This window comes from Podarcis bocagei, assembly GCF_964188305.1.
Source record: "Podarcis bocagei genome assembly, chromosome: 1".
Taxonomy (NCBI): domain Eukaryota; kingdom Metazoa; phylum Chordata; class Lepidosauria; order Squamata; family Lacertidae; genus Podarcis; species Podarcis bocagei.
This window is the reverse complement of record NC_138125.1, coordinates 71414351-71425258: the sequence shown is the minus strand read 5'-3', so window position 1 is coordinate 71425258 and position 10908 is coordinate 71414351. Positions and strand designations below refer to the sequence as shown.

At 45.4% G+C, this 10908-nt stretch overlaps 1 long non-coding RNA gene across 3 annotated transcripts in view; it reads left to right on the top strand.

The window, feature by feature from the left end:
• The first annotated feature begins 510 nt into the window (after positions 1-510).
• Positions 511-10908, top strand: part of LOC308583602 — a 62504-nt gene continuing 52106 nt past the window's right edge. The window contains exons 1-2 of one of the 3 annotated variants that reach the window (XR_014006290.1): positions 511-707; positions 4388-4465. This is a non-coding gene — a long non-coding RNA (uncharacterized lncRNA). The remainder of the gene's footprint in view (positions 708-4387; positions 4466-10908) is intronic. The other 2 variants (XR_014006291.1, XR_014006292.1) reach the window with 2 other exon arrangements.

Here is a 10908-nt window from a genome sequence, read left to right as displayed (position 1 = left end):
GACCCCCGGGTTCTGAAATGAGGGGAAAGACAGATACATGGTTGCTATGGTGACTAGGCCTTTGCTAAATTGCCACAGTGGGCCATATTCTGAAGAAGGTATGGATTTGCCTCTCTGGGCCCAGAGTATACACTGGTTAGACCCCAGGACAGGTGTGGGAAACCTTTGGTCCTCCAGATGTTGCTGAATTACTACTCTTGCCAGCTCCAGCAACCACACCTGCCCTAGGCAAAGGGCTGCCAACCTTTTTGGGCCCATGGGCCCATTTGGAATTGTGAGAAAGTTCCATCTGCCGTGGGGGCCTGTAGAACAGGCCAGGCCACTGCAAACAAGCTGAGCTGGAAGAGCAAACATTTTCTTTTGGATTGTGGATTTTTGAGGGGATATTCACCATACATTAAAAGCAGTCTTATACTGTTAAGTATAGTAATTTAATTCACTGACGTGGTAAATGCTTGCGTGCATTATTACCATGTGTTTAAATGTGATCAGTTGGGGTAACCGAATTCTAGAGAGTTCTCTGGTAGTTCTCATGTGATTGGCTAATGTTGGTCACATGGAAGGTGTCTAGTCAAGGAGAGACTTCATTTTATGTGAAGCAAAATGACTGTGTTTTAGAACCCACTTGTGAATGTTGCTAAATTGGATAGATTGTTGGAGTGCTTCTTCTCTGCTTTGAAAGAAAGAGAGCAAAGCTGCAGCAGAAGGTAAAAGTGGAAATCTCTCTGGGGAGCTGCAAGGCATGGCCTAATTGAGATATAGAAAGCTGAGTGCTGAGCTCCGGAAAGAGAGGAAAATAACAGTTGTTTACTTTGGCAGTTAGAAGAAGAGACTGTAAGCCCATGCTTGGATAAGCATGTGACTGTAATTATAATGTTTTAATTCATCTATAAGTTTATGCAAGTAAGGTTTTTGAAAGTTAAGTCTGGACATTGGTTTAATTTCCAAAGAAGGGTGTCAGCTATATACAGTGGAACCTTGGGTTACAGACGCTTTAGGTTACAGACGCTTCAGGTTACAGACTCCGCTAACCCAGAAATAGTACCTCGGGTTAAGAACTTTGCTTCAGGATGAGAACAGAAATTGTGCTCCGGCGGCGCGACAGCAGCAGGAGGCCCCATTAGCTAAAGTGGTGCTTCAGGTTAAGAACAGTTTCAGGTTACGTACGGACCTCCGGAACAAATTAAGTACTTAACCCGAGGTACCACTGTACACGATTTGAGCTTCTTAGCTGTGACATTTTGCTGCCCTTTCTTCAACATTTCCCACTTTAACAGGCATAGCTTAACTGTAGTTTGTTAAGCATGGAAGGAACAAACCACAGTTCTCAGGATATTTGGGGGCTGTCTAAGTGGTATGAAAGTGCTTTTATGTACGGTGTGGATGTGACCTGTGACTTTTTGTTATGTACCAGCAGGCACTCTGTTGCCTCTGGATGCCATCATGGCAGCTCCAGCCTCAGGAGCACATCCCTAAGACAAAGGGAAGCTGTTTTGGGGACAGTAAACAGAAGTAACTTTCGGCCTTGTGACCAGTCATTTACCAAGAGAGAACCAAATTTTGGTCGTAAACAAATGAGAAATGAAGGGAACCAATTAGCAAGCAGGAAAAGCTTTCTGAGATGTTGGGGAGCTGAGAGAGGTCTTAGACCATTCTTCTTTAGGCTCCATATTAGCATCATCTCTATTTCACACAAGCAGTCCCCCCCCCCCCCCGTCTTTTTTTTGTGCTGTACTATATCTCTTCTCTGGAACGCACACAGTAAGAAGAAAATGTTCCTTTTGGATTGCATTCTTGATGCTTGTCAAAACTTTGCCTTGAGACAGGCTTTATTGTGTTGAGTTTTCCACATACATTTTGTACAGTTTTTTAAAAACTTGTTTCAGGAAATTTTATTTCTACCTTAGCAAAAAAATTCCTTGTGGTTTTTACACAGAGCTAGATTTTTCCTGATGTTCATGATATGGACAGCTTTGAAAAGATTTAATTTTTTTCAGATTTCTTTTCTTCTTCCTCATTACATTTTATATATTCCTGGGAGGGGTTCAGGCTGCACTATTTTATTTTGGAACATTTTTGTTTAGTGTTTCCTTGAACTAATTTTCTACTTAGATGTTCCTCAGTGGATCTTATATCCTGGACACCAAATTGTTCTCTGCTAAGGGGGGAAGTAAATGAGCATCTAACACCACAGGAGCCTGTTCCCTGAAATTCCACTCTGGAACTGGCAGCTAGTGTTCTTCTCTTTAAAATGCTATAAGGTTAGGACAGCTAGGAATGTAGTAAGAGGCTAGTGGAGCTTAGGCAGGCCTGTTTAGGGTTCAGAAATTGTAGTTAATTGTAGTTAATTAATTGTTATTCATTTTAATCTTACATACCAATCCATGCACATAAAGCAAGGATTAAAACTAGATGTTTTAACAAAGTTGATTTTTCCATGTAACCATTGTATCCTAATACCCACACATATATTGTGCTTTGATTTTTCATTTAATATTGTTTGTGGCTTATGTGTACATCTTCCACACTCTGAAATTAAATCAAAACGGCAGTGCCAGCAAGTCCAGCTGTGTAGGCTCAGCATTCCCATCTGTGTCACTCCTGGGCCAAGATCTATCTGGGGGGTGGGGAGGGGTCTCAGTGAGGGCATTTTGTCCAGGACAGCCTCAAGCCTAGACATAGTAGTCCTGCTGCAACTTTACATGCTGGCTAGCTTTAACTGAACACTAGCATCAGGGCAATAAAATAGGAAATAAGAAATAGAAAATAAGGAAGTAATCCTTGCAGTTAACTTTCTGGCATTCATATATGCTTTTTCCTTTTGAGCAACCTAGTGAAAAATATCAATGGTTTTATCTGTTTTAAGGAACGTGTGTGTGTGTAGAGCAATCCTTATAGAAACCAGCATGTCCAGAGATCTTAACAAAATTTTGTTTCAGGTAGCAAACTAGCTGCTGTGCGTCTGCTTTTGAGTGCTTCACTCTGAGGAAGGAGGGGCATTCCTTCTGTAGCTTGAAACATGCTATCCTGTGTCACGCAAGCTGATCGCGTTATAGATGCAAACATTCCAGTGTAAGCTAAGCTTATCTTGTGTCTTTTCCACCGAGACTTGTGGGTTTAGTTTTCTTGAGTAGTCTGCCTGAACATTGTCCAGTAAGACTTCATCTTAATTGATTAGGACTTGGAACGTACTTTCTTGGACAAATTGCATTCTGATGAATAGTGCACTCTCCCTCACAGCTGGGCTGCCAGAAAGCCAAGATATTATTTTCTGTCTAGCAACCATCCCAAAGCGACCCCTAGGTAAAGTTCAGAATCCAATTTCATTTTTTAATTCATTTAATTCAAGTCCATACATTTCAACACTAAGCGACTGGAATATGATTGGCTCCAAAAGTTTTACCTTGAAAAATTTCGCCGTGATGTATTCCATCTTCACCTACAAAATGTCCTATCGTAGAAACCATTCACTATAACTACAAAGTATGATGTGGAGGCTGAGGAATGTTTCTTTCCCTTAGGTAGGGAAACACTGCCATCCTAACTTCAAGAGAATAAACACTGGATTGTCTGAATTAATTTTATAAGATTGTGCCAAAAGCCTAAGACCAAGCAGAGGAATGATTATGTGACTTTTCTCAAATGCCTCAAAGGATACTGCTTTTCCATATTCCGTTCTCCTTTGACCTGCAGTGGGTCATGGAAAAAGTGAAGTATCTGTTGAATGCCCATATGTAGTGTTGCAGCATTCCATTCTTAATCTGACCTCAGAGCAAGGAAGGAGGACTATTTCAAGCATACTGGTCCTAGTCCAACCAAGGTTAGCAGTGACCAGTCCTATTTCTTGTCGAGGTAATAAACCTGTATCTGGGCTGTGCTACTCCAAACTGCAGGGGAGAACTCACATGATTGAGTACCATTGCTGCACCTTGAAAATTAGATGCCAGAGCAAAAAATTGTAGGCTACCCTGACATATGTTTAGGGAGTGTGTGTGTGGGGGAGAGAGAGAGATAAGGATAAGCTTCTTCTTCAATAAGAACTTATCCCAAGGGACAAGCTTAAGCACCAGTTGCCTGTTCGTTTCCCCCATTTTTTAAAAAACTCAGCAGTCTTGATCAACTGCAAGTCAAAGATAAAGAATAAGAGTGTGTGTGTATGCTTAGGTATTTCTCCTCTAGCTAGCCATTTTGCTCCAAATAACCCAGTTCCAGCTGATTTTTGTGTCTGTGGGTAGAAGAATATGGCTACCTGGCTAAACAACCCTGCTATTGTTTACATTAGACCTGTAAAACTTGCAACTCAGTAAGCCACATCATGCAACCCACAAGCTACATATTGTGTGCTTGACAGCTCTTCCTTCTTGTTCCTTCCTTTTTGTCATTCCAGGCAGACTGCAGAAACAGATTAATTTATTGAGCCCCCTTCTGGGCTACCACGCTTGACAGGTGTACATCAATTTGTCTGGTGAGCCATCAATTAAATTATATTGAATGTAATATGTGTTTGATATTTATAAAATGTGGATGACCTGTTACTGTTGTGAACAACTTTGAACTAAGCTTTGTTACTTGAAAAGTGGCACACAAATATTAAATAAAACAAAACGGTGCTTAACATATACAGTCATTTAACTTGAGATGAAAGGAGCCTCCTGTTTTGCCAGACATTATTGACTTACTTCTTTTCTACTTATGATTCACCTTCTCCTGGCCTCATGGAAACTGCTTATACATGAGCTGCTCACACATGGCTGCAAGATCTTCCTTTGTGACCCCAAGATTCCGCTGGGGGCTGGTTGTGTGTGTCTTTCCTACAAAATTGGAATACAAAAGGAATTCCCCCTTTCCCTGTGAGAAAGAGCCATGTGATTGATTCCCATGTGCAGCAAGCTGGGGGTCATCCAGGAGGTGATTAGAGATGTAGAAGTAGCAAGAAATGACATGACACTGGCTTGGAATCGAAATAGTCACAACAGTATTGATATGTAAGTCGGCTTTGGCATAGGCATTCAGTATATATCCTGAATCAGCCAACCTGGTCACTGGCTGATAACTACCTCAGTATTGATCATGGATTTAAAGATCCCTCTGTGATGCAAATCAAATAGGACAATTCAACCAAGTCATTTGGGGGTGTTATATGGCCCATTAGCCCCTGTATGGGCTTTTGGACAGAACCCTACCCTTGGACCCCTTTACCAGGTACCCTGAATTTGATTCTGGATCAGGGGGTGGGGCACCCACAGCTTAGACTAAGGTTCCAACTCAATACCCTTTCCCCAATAAAAGTTGTGAAAGTTGTTGTGTTCAAGGCACACCCCTCCATCCCAGACAGGGTCAATTGGTCTGCAGGCAACTTCCTCCCTGACCCCAAAATTAGACCGATTAATTCCACAGTCTGGCGATACACATGCACTGCCTACCTACCTCTTGGCAGAGCCAACAATATACAGAGTGGGAAGGTGGGACATCTGATTCCAACTGTGCCACATACTTGCAGCGCAGCTGGCTTTTATGCTATGGCAGTGGACCTGAGTGAGGACTGGCTCCACCAGGTCTGTCGCCAGAGCACAGCCCCCACTCGAGGGCCATGATAGGCCCATTTGAATTTGATTTTTTTTGGCGGACAATCCCACCAGCCACTGTGACTGGCTGAGGCTGACAGTGATGTCAGCCTTTCCTACCCCACTCCCCAGCTCCCCCAAGATAAGCAGTCTTTGTACAACAGAAAATAATATTTAAATGGCACCATAAACAATCTGTAAACTGAAGTCTCTTTCATTTCAGTTGTTTTGAAGTTTGCATATCACATTCTTTTTATTTTAAGCTTTATTGTCACTGAGGGATCCACCCAGACTTATGTTAATTGCCATTTTAATTTTTATGGGGAATAAGCAAATCCACACATCAATATGTCAAAAAAGGAAGAACAAAAAAACATGTGAGATGAATTTGTTAAGTTAACTAGACAAATTATAATGATAAGAAGAACTGCAGAGGTCAGAGAGAGTACTATAAAACAGTACATGGAAACAACTTACAATGCAATCCTAAACATGTCTCCTCAGAATACTGAATTCAGTGGCGCCTACTCATAGGTAAGTGGGGTTAAGATTGTGTCCTCAGTCATTTCCCAACATAATTAATAGTAAAATTCTGAGATATTGTAAAGTACTAAACCATGGAATTAAGGGCCAAGACAAAAATAATTAACTGCAAGAAAATATATTCCCTACTTAAACTTTAGATCAGAGAATCATCATAGAGTTGGAAGGGACCTTGAGAGTCATCTAACTCCCTGTAATGCAGGAATCTCAACTAGATCATAAAGGACAGAAGGCCTTCCAACCTCTGCTTCATAAACTCCAAGGAAGGAGAGTCCACCACCACCTCTTGTGGGAGCTTGTTCCACTGTCTCCTTTCTAGTAATTTGAATTCAGTGTTTCAGGTCCTAGCCTGTGGAGCAGGAGAAAACAATCTTGCTGCATCTTCCATGGGAAAGTGCTTTAGATATTTGAATAAGGTTATCATATCTACTTTCAGTCTCCTCTATTTCAGGCTAAGCATACGTAGTTCACACAATTGTTCCTCATAACGCCCTTTATCATCTTGGTTATCCTCCTTTTCACACATTCCAGGTTGTCAATATCCTTCTTAAATTGTAATGCTCAGAACTAGACATGATCAAGGCAGAATGGAGCCATACTATTACTTCCCTTTATCAGGGCACTATGATGTTGATGTTCTTAAAGAAATGGGAGTGCCTGATCACCTCATCTGTCTCCTGAGAAATCTCTATGTGGGACAAGAAGCTACAGTTAGAACTGGATATGGAACAACTGATTGGTTCAAAATTGGGAAAGGAGTACAACAAGGCTGTATATTGTCTCCATGCTTATTTAACTTACATGCAGAATTCAGCATGCAAAAGGCTGGACTGGATGAATCCCAAGCCGGAATTAAGATTGCCGGAAGAAATATCAACAACCTCAGATATGCAGATGACACAACCTTGATGGCAGAAAGTGAGGAGGAATTAAAGAACCTTTTAATGAGGGTGAAAGAGGAGAGCGCAAAATATGGTCTGAAGCTCAACATCAAAAAAACGAAGATCATGGCCACTGGGCCCATCACCTTCTGGCAAATACAAGGGGAAGAAATGGAGGCAGTGAGAGATTTTACTTCCTTGGGCTCCATGATCATTGCAGATGGTGACAGTAGTCACGAAATTAAAAGACGCCTGCTTCTTGGGAGAAAAGCAATGACAAACCTAGACAGCAGAGACATCACCTTGCCGACAAAGGTCTGTATAGTTAAAGCTGTGGTTTTCCCAGTAGTGATGTATGGAAGTGAAAGCTGTACCATAAAGAAGGCTGATTGCCGAAGAATTGATGCTTTTGAATTATGGTGCTGGAGGAGACTCTTGAGAGTCCCATGGACTGCAAGAAGATCAAACCTATCCATTCTTAAGGAAATCAGTCCTGTGTGCTCACTGGAAGGACAGATCCTGAAGCTGAGGCTCCAATACTTTGGCCACCTCAAGAGAAGAGAAGACTCCCTGGAAAAGACCCTGATGTTGGGAAAGATTGAGGGCACAAGGATAAGGGGACGACAGAGGACGAGATGGCTGGACAGTGTTCTCGAAGCTACTAAAATGAGTTTGACCAAACTGCGGGAGGCAGTGGAAGACAGGAGTGCCTGGTGTGCTCTAGTCCATGGGGTCACGAAGAGTTGGACACGACTAAACAACAACAACAAATGATGTTGATGCAGCCTAGAATAAAATTACCTCTTTTTCCCACTGTACCACACTGTTGTTAAACAGTTCACCCTAAATGGGATAGTGGAAAATGTGTATAAGGATTAAATGCTGTGTCAGTGTAAAGATGGTCTTTGCCCTATCCTTCCTCACATGCTGAAGTGCAGAGAGGAAAGGAGAAAAGTCATCTAAGGATAATCGTCTGGAATGAAAGATAAGGCTGAATCTTGGAATTCTCTGGTAGTCACAAACAAGCTCTTTATTTACATTGCACATCATGCAGTATAATGCAAAACAAGTGGCTTGAGGTAATTCCAAGAGAGAAACAGACATTGGAGGGGGAAATTGAATTCTGGCTGAGAAACAGAATGATTTCAAGACATGGTCTAAGTTTCCTTTCAACATACTAATCCTTGGTGTTGACAACCATGTGTTCTCAAAATGCATGAGTCTGAGACTGAAAACGCGGCAGTTAGAATTAAGGTAATCAGGAGATACCCTCACAAGATCGCATTTAAAGTTTTGAAAACATGCTGCTTAGAGGGGGGAGGCGGTATTTCACATCTGGTAGTCTCTGATACAATGTTCTTTGCATTCCTAAACTTCTCTTCTTACAACAACCATTCTTTAGCAATGAAAACTCATTTATGTGAGCCTTGAGCTGCCTAGTAATGTTGAGTTCAAAAGAGCGGAATGAGTGAGTTTGCTTGGCATCAGACTGGAAAGCAGCACTTCAAGGTGGGTGAATCAAATGGGTGTCAGGGAGCTTCAATGTCCCATCCATAGCCATTACACTAGAAAACAGATCCTGGAGAAAAGGGGCTGGGCAGTCTGTAGTGCAGGGGTGGGAAGCTTGCTGGACTACAACTTCCATCGTCCCTGACCTCGGCCATGCTGGCTGATCAGTGTTGGGAATTGGAGTGCAACAACATCTAGCACCACAGGTTCCTCCTCCCTGCTCTAGTGAACGATGCAGGGTCACTTTGTTGATCAGTCGTTTCACCTTTATTCACCACAACCTTGCCTCCACCACAGATACCTTTGTTGTGTTTGCTGGTGTCAGAGCTGCTTCAAGATCCTAGCTCACAGAGGATCACGCTAGCCAGCGGTCATTAAGTAAAAATCTTTATTGAATTACAGTTTCCATTCTCACGCTGCTGTCTGCAACTCTACGTCTACTAGCTAGATCGGCGAGGCTCCGTCTGAGTCTCCGCCCCGTGCGCACCAACTTAATATCCTAGCCTTGCTCCACCTTTTCCTCCTGACTGTCCTCCTCTGGGTCCCTCTACCCCCCGGGGCTTCTTCCTTCCGGGATTCTTCTGACGCTGACCCGGACCCTTCTGCCTCCTTGCGCCGGGCTTTAGGACCCGGTTCCCTTTCGGGGCTGCTCACTGCGCCGCCTTCCTCTGCATTTGAACTTGGCGCGCGCGCCCAACCTTCCACTTTCCTCTTAACCGTTTCCTCGCTCCCCGATGGAGGTGTGGCCACTCCTGACTCCTGCCCTCCCTCCTGTGGTGAGCTGCCAGCGCTTCCCTCCTGGCTCCTTTCCTCTTCCCTGCTTCCTGGCGGTGACGCTGGTCCCGATCTCCAGCTGCTCCCCCCTGAGTCTCCTCTGGCTCTATCTTCCTGGGGTGCCTCCCTAGACTCCCCCCTTGCCCTGGCCACTGGTGCTCCTTTCTGTGAATCCTCTGATTCACTGGAAAGACTGGGAGATCTCGGGTCGTCGTCATCACTCATCCTTTCCTCTGTCTCCTCCCCTTCGCTCTCTGTTTCCTCCCTTGCCCGTGCCTCTGCACCTAAACCCCTGACATCCATCCCCCCCTCGAAGCCCCCCAGTCCCCCCTCCCCTCCTTCCGGTGCTGGAACTGGGGGCTGCTGTTGCAAAGGGACGAACGTCGGATATCGGTCGCTTCCCGTGGCAGGCCTCCAGCGGAACTCTTCCAGTTCTTCCTCTCTGCTCTCGTTGACGACAGTCACCTCCTCTTCCATCTCTGTGCCGCCGTGCTCGAAACCAGGGTCGTCCCCGAAAATGTCCATGTCCGTCTCTCCCGCACTTCCTCCAGGCGGCGTTGCTCTGCCGGAACAGTCCAGCCACTTCCTGCGGAACTGCTCCTCCGGCCTATCGTCCCACCAATACGAGGGTTCTGAGACCGATCCCGAGGGTGACCCCTCCGGGGAACGGACGTCTCGTGTTGGTTCCTCGTCCGAGTCGAACCCCCTGAACGTGCTGTCCGAAAGCGTGGGCGTGAAAAGCCAGTCGTCGAAAAAGTCTGCTGGCATAGGTCTATGTGGGAAGAGGGCATGAAACTCGTCTTTGAGCAGAGGTTCGTCTAAAGCGTAGCCCGGCACCCAGCTGTTCGCACTGGCCGGGGTGCCCTCCCTGGCGAGAAAGTATTCTACTCCCTCTTCCCCCCATCTGGAGTCCAAAATCTCCGTGACTTCGTTGATGCGCTCCTCCTGTGCCACTCCCGCGTGCCCCGTTCCTTCTCTGAGCGGACTCGGCGCCGTTCCGGGTTCCTGGAACCTGTGCGGTGCCTTGTAGGGAGTGAGCACCGATCTGTGGAACACCGGATGCATTCTGGAACCCTCCGGGAGCGCCAGCTTGAAAGCCACCGGGTTGACCTGTTCTTCGACTTGGTAGGGCCCCAGTTGTTTATGCCCTAGTTTCTTCTTGGCCAACGACCTGGCCGGCACTGCGTGGGCTGCTAACCAGACCCAGTCTCCCACGTGGAGCTCTTCACCAACCCTTCTGTGTTGTCCGCTTGTACCTTGTATGCGTGTTTAGCCAGTTCCAGGTGGCGCCGCAGCTGATCGTGGACTTCCTGCAGCTCCGACGCGAACGCATCTGCTGACTGCGGCTCCCCTTCTCCCCTGCATTCCAGTCCCGGAAAGGTTCTAGGGTGCCGCCCGTTGTTGGCGAAGAACGGCGTGACGCCCGTGGAAACGTGCTTCGTGTTGTTGTAGGCAAACTCTGCAAGCGGCAGGTAATCTACCCACGTCGCAGGCTGTTGGTTTGCATAACATCTCAGGTACTGCTGCATGATGGCATTGGCTCGCTCCGCTTGCCCGTTGGTCTGCGGGTGTCTCGCCGACGCCAGATTGATCTTGACGTTTAGGAAGCCCATCAGTTTCTGCCAGAAGTTCGAGAT